The sequence below is a fragment of the Pseudonaja textilis genome, chromosome 2, assembly GCF_049901715.1.
Source record: "Pseudonaja textilis isolate UNSWEBS1 chromosome 2, rPseTex1.2, whole genome shotgun sequence".
NCBI lineage: Eukaryota > Metazoa > Chordata > Lepidosauria > Squamata > Elapidae > Pseudonaja > Pseudonaja textilis.
Genome location: NC_141991.1, coordinates 2920937 through 2930314, shown reverse-complemented (window position 1 = coordinate 2930314; position 9378 = coordinate 2920937). Strand labels below are relative to the sequence as shown.

General features: G+C 40.4%; 1 protein-coding gene across 1 annotated transcript in view; it reads right to left on the bottom strand.

Moving 5' to 3' along the window:
- Positions 1 to 9378, bottom strand: part of LOC113451647 (uncharacterized) — a 211170-nt gene that overhangs the window by 192972 nt on the left and 8820 nt on the right. The gene's annotated exons all lie outside the window — the stretch shown is intronic.

The following is a 9378-nucleotide window of genomic DNA, read 5'->3' as shown; positions in this document are numbered from 1 at the left end:
AAAAGATTAACAATGGGTATAGTGTGATCTCCTTTTTTTCAGCACAAAAGAAAAGTAAAATTATTATAAAGATGATGGTTCGTATGAAGCAGCAAGTGATTTCTCTTTTGCAGATAGAAACATGGGCACAGGAAGCTCATTCTGCTCAGTTGTTGCACCCCTTCCTACTTACCTTTAATGTTTTACAGATAACAGATAATCAGAGTTGGAAGGGACCTTGTAGCTCATCTAGTCCATCTCCCCCTCAATCAGGAGACCCTACACCATTTCTGACACATGGCTGTCCAAACTCTTCTTAAAAGTCTCAAGTGATGAAGCTCCCACAACTTCTGCAGGCAACTTTAGTTCCATTGGTTGATTGTTCTCACTGTCGGAAAGTTTCTCCTTATTTCCAGGTTGAATCTCTCCTTGTTCAGTTTCCATCCATTGTTCCTTGTCTGGCTTACAGGTGCCTTAGAAAATAGCTTGACCCCTTCCTCTCTGTGGATACCCCTCAAATATTGGAAGACTCCTATCATGTCTCCCCTGGTCCTTCTGTTCACTAGACTAGCCAGGCCCAGTTCCTGTAACCATTCTTTATGTGGGAACTTCATCACTGGAAGCTTTCAAGAAGAGACTGGACTGCCATTTGTATGAAGTGGGGTAGCGTCTCCTGCTTGGGCAGGGGGGGGGGTTGGATTAGATGACCTATAAGGTCCCTTCCAACTCTGTTAATCTGTGTCTATAACAAAGAGATGTCTTGTGTAAACCATCTGAATACTCAGACAAACTTTATTCTAAATAGCACTCCAGCTATGAGTAATGTGGGAGAGGGAGAGATTCTCCCTTCCACTGAGAGTTGTTTCTTGAAGGAAGTGGGGGAAAACAGGGAATGTCCCACCAGCTTTTCTTCCTCCCCGGTATGGGCTCCCACTTTTTCCCTGAGATGGGATGTTGCAAAGAATCATGGCCTCTAGGCAGCTTCCACAGAAGGTGGGCTCTTCCAGCAGCTCCCTAGCTAAATCTGGATAGCAAAGCATTAGAGATGATCTCCTGCCATTTTCTATCATAGCTTCTTTCCCATTTACATGACAGAGTCCTGAAACCTTCCCACTTGGAGGCCAGCAGATCAGTGGTGGGATTAAAATTTTTTACTACTGGTTCTGTGGGCGGGGCTTGGTGGGTATGGCAGGGGAAGGATATTGTAAAATCTCCAGTCAGAGGTGGTATTTGCCAGTTCTCCGAAAGGGTGCCTAGTTTTGAAATAAACAATCACCAGCCAAAACTCCCAACAATGGTAGTTTTATTTACTACTTTATTTACTAGTTTTATTTACTATTTAGTACTTTGCAAAGAGGGTGCACCACACCCATGCAGGTACAGTGGAAATCATCAATATGGGTTTTTTTTTGTATTCCCTACTAGCTCGATACCCGTGCTTCGCTACGAAACTGTGGTCGGGCTTAGTTTTTCGGGAGGAAAATAAGGGGGAAAAATTCTGTCTCTGCCTACCAGCATCCATCAGTATTCATCTGGCTAGCGTCCTGTCAGTGTGTGAGAAAATTGACGTCTGTTTGGAAACTGAAACAGTACTTGCTGTGTGCGCAAGAAGGAGATAGCAAGGACCCTGGGCGTGGCTTAGCTCAACTATTCTGTACTAAAGCTGCTTGGTACTGAAACTAAAACTGAAACTCCTCTCCTTTGCTTGTGTTCTGCATTTGGAACAGATTTCTTTTCGGGTGAGGAGGGGGATTAGAACTCCTTAGTATCAGAGCATGTTAATAATAATATACGAAATACTAATGCTCTGAGGGTCATTTTGAAAAATCCTTTTTGGGTTAGCACCTAGAAGCCAAGAGGAACATTAATGCCAAACTTCATGTTTATAGGCTTTATGGTTCTGGAGATTTTGTGATGATGCATGAGTGGTATTTTTTTTATATATATATAGATTGCCATTACAAATTTACCTCCCATCTTTTCCTCATTGGCTTAATATACAGGCTATTACAACCTATCCAAAATATCTAAAGTGAACATGTTGCCTCTGCCCCGATTACATCTCCCATTACTCTAATTCTATTGCCCCCCTGCCATTATTTACAAATTACCTTTTATGGTTCTGGTTCCTAGGGGTTGTCTCTAGAGTAACTAATATATCAGCAAATTCTGGTTAAGACCAGAGTAGCAGGGGGCTCTGATCCTAGCTCCTATATATGTCAGGGCTCTGACAATCTACCTCCATTCAAACCATGAGGCTAGCTGCATCTCTCAGAGATTAAAAAAATCATTTATTAGGAGTGAACATGTCGGCTTTACCTGAGTGCACCCGACTCTGAGACACATCATTCATCTCACCCTTGACTCTGGTCTTCCCCCCACCCCCTGAATGTATATTCTCCAATGGGACATATCAATAGCCAAGAGTCATCAGTCATGCTCTCCAGTAATAATCTTGCACACCAGAAGCTTTAGCTGACTATTAATTATCTATAAAAATATTTAAGGTATCATTACTCCCCCGACTCCCTTTCTGCTGACAACTCTAAAACACCAGGGAAATATTTTTGAGTTAACAATGTACAGTTCCCAAGTTTCAGTCTAGCTCATGATATTAGAAATATGTACAATGTATTTTCTTCACAGGCTAGCATGTCTTCTATAGCTTCTGTAAAAACAATAGGTTCTGTTTCCCACAATCGCCCCTATTTCTTTTCATACTCTCTCTCTCTCACACACACACACACAGTCCCTCATCCAAATGTGGTCTCAGGCTGTTTTCTACCTTCTTTCCTGGATCAAGTTTTCATAGAGGGTGTTGAGTCTTCCAGGTGTTGCTTTGTAGTGGGAATCAGTCCATTTGGGAACTGTCCAGAAAGGGTGTTGGGAGAGTGATGACTGAACACTGAAGTCATAGAGTTCTGAGGCTCCACAAGGATTATGATGTCATCTAACAACTGCAGAAATAACTGAGGAAGGTCATTCACAGTGTTGCCACCGGGGGTCATATGCATTTTCTTAACACCCAGCTCTACTAAAGGTAAAGGTTCCCCTCACACATAAGTGCTAGTCATTTCCAGCTCTAGAGGGCGGTGCTCATCTCCATTACAAAGCCAAAGAGCCAGTGCTGTCCAAAGATGTTTCCGTGGTCATGTGGCTGGCATGATTAAATGCCAAAGACGCACAGAACGCTATGACCTTCCTACCAAAGTGTTCCCTATTTTTCTACTTGCAGTTTTTATGTGCTTTAGAACTGCTAGGTTGGCAGAAGCTGGGACAAGTAATGGGAGCTCACTCCGTTATACAATACTAGGGATTCAAACCGCTGAACTGCCAACCTTTCTGATTGACAAGCTCAGCATTTTAGCCACTGTGCCACCAAGTCCCTCCAGCTCTACTACCCTCATCTAATTTCAACAATGTCGTAGAGAGAAAGAGAGCATGTTCACACAGACTTAGATTTCCATATTCATCCTACCTAAGGAAAAAAGACTCCTTCCATCTTTCTTTGGGGAATCTCATCTCTTATGCAGCTGTCTTATGCTAATATATGATAACTATCTCATTTCTTATCCTATCCGTCACTAGTTGCATGACAATTTTAATTGTTAATTTGTTTATTTTACTGCTTGGTGATTATGTTAGAATTTAATTTCATTAGCTTTGCACTATTCATAAGTTTATTTCATTTGACTTTAAATAATTTTATTTGTCAAACTGATGCAAAGGTAGCATACAGGCCCAATCAAAAAAATAAAACCCTAAGAAACAGTTTTAATATTACTTCCTTATTTTCATTATTAGATGTTCCTTAGTGTTTAGATCTGGCCTCAGGATGATAATATAGCATTTGGGGAAGAAGATGCAGCCCAGCAGTCCAGTACTGGAGGCCAAGATGGAGAAGACCTGCACAGTCACCATGCGTGGTGCAGTCACCTTAGTGCTCAGATAGGTGGCAGGAAGGAGATCCAGACATTGCAGAAGACCAGCAGGATGAATCAGGTGATTAGCCAGGCTTCATTGAAGGCCCCAGAAAGGTTCCTGGCCAGGAAAGCTACAATGAAGCAAATGGAAGCTAGGAAACACATGTAGCCAAGAACAACATAAAACATGGTGACAGAGCCTTCATTGCATTGAAGGATGATTACTCCAAATTGAGAGTGGAAGTCAGAGTCAGGGAAAGGAGAAGAAACTGAAAGCCAGATGAAACAGATTATAATTTGGACAGCAGAACAAGAAAAGATGATAGAGTTGGCCAAACTCTTCCCCAACCATCTTCTCACCCTGTTCCCTGGTTTTGTGGCCAGGAATGCCAGCACCACTGTGATTGTTTTGACCAACTTAGAAGACATGGCTACTGAGAAGACAATGCTGAATACGGGTTGTTGGAGAAGACATGTTGCTTTCCTTGGTTGTCCAATGAAGAAAAAGGACCAAAAAAAAGCAGGAGGGAGACCAGCAAGATGTAGGAGAGGTCATGGTTGGTGCTTTTGATAATGGGAGTTTCTCGGTATTTAAGAAATATGATTAAAACAAAGCCTGTGGTTAGAAACAAGAACAGGTCAAAACAGGTCGGGATAAGCCCAAGATGTTCATCATAGGAAAGAAAGTTTCTTGTTTTAGGGACACATTGTATTTTGTTCTTGGTTGGAAATTGGTCATCTGGACATTTGGTGCATTTTTCAGTATCTGAAAAAAAAAGACAGGTTTCTTTTATATCTCTTTTCATCTTTCAATTAAATCCTTTTTTGGATTAGAGCTGATACTGACAGACAGGAAAGCCATAGCAAAATGTAAATATATATCATGATTGTCCGACTTCTAATTGTAAACCAAACTTTAGGCAGTTTGCAGTCTAGCAAAGAAGCCCCAATATATACAATTATAAAAACAAGAACAAAAAAAATGAAACAACCAAAAAGAGAGATTCTTGGCATCACAACCATCCTTCACTCAGAGAATTCACCACAGGAAACAGGAATTCATGGATAAACCTCCTAAGCCCAGGAAAGAGCACACAGATGATGCACAAGTAGAATCTGTTTAAAGATTCCTCTAGACAAGGCACATCTGTTGTGGTTCGCCAGCAGCCAGTGCAGATGGCAGTGGAATCAGACAGTGGGGAAGAACAGGGACCAGTCAGGGAGTCTGGAGAGGAGTTGGATGAGGGTCCTGCATCCAATGCAAGGATGGGGTCAGGACCATCTGGAGTGGGGTGCTGCCTTTGGAGCCTCTGGAGTCTGGCAGTAGTGAGGCAGAGGACCAGGGAAGCCTGTTCTCAGTGCGCATGTGGCACAGAGCTGCTAGAAGGCAAAAGCAGCTGAAGCAGAAGGGGCAACACAAGAGTAAGGCTTGGAGGTGATTGCCCCTCCCATAAGGTATAAAGGATAGGCAAAGATGATGAAAACTTTGCAGGAAGCAAAGTAGTTCATTCAGTTCAGATTCATTCTTGAGGCTCTTTGTACTTCAGTTGGTTTTTTTCTAATTCATTTAATACTTCTGATATTGGCAGCACTTCACAGAAAATAAAGGTGGGTGCTTATCTCAAAGGATTGTTTGAGATTAATTCCGGCTGGGAATGAAAACAATTCCCAGCGTTGCAATAAAATAAGTCTTGTTTTTAAAATAAGCATGTGCATAGTTACGATCCAGGAAGCCTTAGTCAGAACATCAAGCTGAAGCCAAGAGTCTAGGAGGATCCCCAAATTTTGCATTATTTCCATCCAGAAGAATATTATCCCATCCACAGTGAGAGATGGCTTATCGCTAGACCATGCAGGACCAAAAGCAGAAGGCCACTAGAACTGGCCAAATTCCAAATGTGGACTTAGCCTAAACATTTCAGGCCCTCTGGAAATCTTTCAAGAGGTCAGGGATCACCCAGTAAGAGGGACCCTGTTCACTGGTTGCATCTTGTGTACACAATCTTACACTTTTGCTTTTTAAAAAAGTTTCCTTACTGTAATCTACTTCTGGAACATGTTTCATTGTTTGCTTTATGGTATGTTGCCAAGAAATACTTTCTGTGAGATGAGTGGCATTAAAAAAAATGGTAAATAAATAAATAATTTTTTTTTAACATAAACAAAAAGAACATTAATTCCTAATGGAATTGAAGAAGATAATCAAGTTTTTATCCATCTTTGCAAAGTATTTAGTTTCTGGAAGGGAGAAGGTAAAGCAATCTATTTCCACTGTAGATTTAATAACAATTTTAAATATGGAATGATTTCCACATTGGTATAAATCAGGGGTCTTCAAACTGTCGTTTTAAGACTAATGGACTTCAGCTCCTAGAATTCCTCCTCCAGTCATGTTAGCTGAGGAATTCTGGGAGTTGAAGTCCACAGGTCTTAAACTTGCCGAGTTTGAGACCCTTGGTATAAATGGATGAAAATATGCTTTTTTCCAGTGTTACCCACCTTCCTGAGTGGAGATAGTCCCTTCTGGACAAGGAACACAGTCAGTGCAGCAAACTGGCTCCCATTCTCGAATCTGCTTGAAAAATCCAGGATGACAATTTTCCATACATTGGGACTGAGGCAGAGACTAAACAAAATGCAAAAAAATAACAAATGCCAAAGAAAATGTATTATAACTCAACATCCAAGGAAAACACATGCAGACATGAGTTATTATACTCAGGTTTTTGAAATATGGCACTTCTGCAACGAGAATTTTGTTGATATGTCAAAAAGGTCAGTTTGTCCATCTCAGCAAGTTCTGTCAATTTCAACAACCATTCCTTCATGCTGAATCTTCCCAACTTTCTGCCTATAATAATCTTGCCACAATAATGATATCTTGATATATATAATGATATAATGTTATATTGATATATATATATATAATGATATATTGAAACTATCTTAGATGGCATTTTTTGAATTGTTTATTCACCAATCCTCAAATGAAACATTTGAGCCTAAATGGAACATTTCTCTTTAAAATCCTCTGTATCTATATATGAGCTAGAAACCATTTTTAAAGCTTTTTACATATCCACTAAGGATGATATAATGTCCCTTTATGTTGCCAATCTTTCCAACTCTACAAGACTTTTCAGATGCCCCTGACATGGTCTCTGGAAGTCTGCATTAAAATGGCTTGAATTCAATACCCTTAATTGTCATTTTCTTGTGTACACTATGGCACATATTAAAATGAAAATCTGATGCACTGCTCTCAAAAATAAGAAAATGCCACCCACAACAATATTACCATCCCAAGCATGATGATAATAATAATGATAACAATAATGATATAATAACAGCAGCAGCATCCCAAAATGCCAAATTATACAAAAATATACACATCTCACAGTCCCTCTTGAATTCATAGCAATAAAAAAGGAGTCTTGAGAATTTAAAAGGTTGATACAAGGATGAGAAGATGGCTGGGGAAGAGCTTGGCCAACTCCATCAACCTTCCTTGTTCTGATGTCCATATCTGTGTCATATGGCTGGGCGTTTCGCCACCGTTTCCTGACTCTGACATGCATTCCCAGCCTGAAGAGATCATCCTTCGGTACAACAAAGGCTCTGTTACCATGTTTTATGTTGTTCCAAGGTATATAGTTTCTTAACTGTCATTTACTTCATCGTGGCTTTTCTAGCCAGGAACCTGCCTGAGGCCTTCAATGAAGCCAAACTGATAACTTTCAGCGTGCTGGTCTTTTGCAGTGTCTGGGTCTCTTTCATGCCGACTACCTGAGCATCAGAGGTGGTATTCAGAACGTTCCAACCAGTTCTGGAGAACTGGTAGTGGAAATTTTGAGTAGTTTGGACAACTGGCAAATACCACCTCTGACTGGAGATTTTACCATATCCTTCCCCTGCCACACCCATCAAGCCACGCCCACAGAACCAATATTAAAAAAATTTAAATCTCACTACGGATATATATGTATGTATGTAGGATATATATTGCTCGGAGTGTAATAAAATGTTTTTCTCAAAAAAATAATCTTTTAATGCATCAGCCCACACTGCAGAAAAACCAATGCATCAGAAAGTCCATAGCAGAGATAAAACCCCTTCAGTTGTGAACAATATAGGAAACTTTTTTTTTTCAAGTCACATCTTAATGTTTTCCCGGAACTTCACAGAGACAGAAGGGAAATCATACAATTGTTTGGTGTGGGGAAAAATACTTTTCCAAGTCAAGTAATCTTAAATACCATAATCTAGCAAAAGGGCACAAATGTTGGAGTGAATTTTGCTCACAAAGCTGCAGCAGTAGTAACTTACCAGAGTCATTGCACAAGACCAAAGTTTTACAAATGTTGGGCAGTGTAGTTATAGGGTACATGTAGTCCTTAATTTAGAATCTCAATTGGCAAAGAGTTTGTTACAGTCATAACTCATAATCTCAGTTGGAAAAGGGTTTGTTAGTCATAACTTAAGGCACCCATATGACCAGATCTGATTTTATGACATTTTTCTGATCATTAAGTAAGTCAATGCAGTGGAGAAACTTCCCTTCCAACTCTGATTATCTGTTAGTATAAACAAGGAATCTGCAAGGAGTATAAATCCTTCCATTCCCCACTATCCCCTCAGAGCTGAAGAAGCTTTTTGGATGAGAAGCGAAACATCTTCAGAGAAAAACCAAAAAGAGGTCAAATCCAGTTGCCTCTTGAAAAAGCACCTTTGGTATTATTCTCCCCTGACTGGATGCATCAGGAATATACGTACACCCAAACACACCTACCAACCCCTTGGCAGTATTTTGGGGAGAGTTTACACACTGTCTCAGAGATTGGAAGGCCAAAGCGGCTCCTCTCCACCGTGTTCCACAAAAAACAAGGGGGACCAACAGAATACCTCCACGCCAATTTCTGGTGGGCATGACAAAAAAAATCAGGTTGCACCATCTACTACACAGTGGGCACTGCCAGTGTCCCAGCTGCAGATCTCACAAAGCCATGTTTTATTTGATAATTAAGAAACTTCAAAATATAAAGATACCCAGTAGCTAATATGAATGTGGAAGGACAACAGAGATGTTAAGGGCAGGGGAAAGGAAAACAATTCCACTCTATAACTTTTTCTTTATATACCCAATGATTTGGTCCACAAGCTGTCATTGCCTGCCTCTTACTCAGCTCTTATCCAACAACTGACATTTCCGCAACTGATAGGAAATGAAATTTTAAAATCAGCTCCAATTTAGGGTTGAAAAATGGAGATCTAATAGAAAAGAAAAATCAGAAAAAGACCCTACTGTTAATATTAGGCAGGGTTTGCATAAGAAGAAAGGCAGGATTAAAGTTGCATCATCAACCGAGAGTTTAATCAAACTCCATAGCTCTGGGTGACCTTCTCCAGCAGCCTCTGGAGACAAGACTCCATAATGAAGAGCAGCAGAAGTCAATTACCTGGGTTTTGAACTAATTTC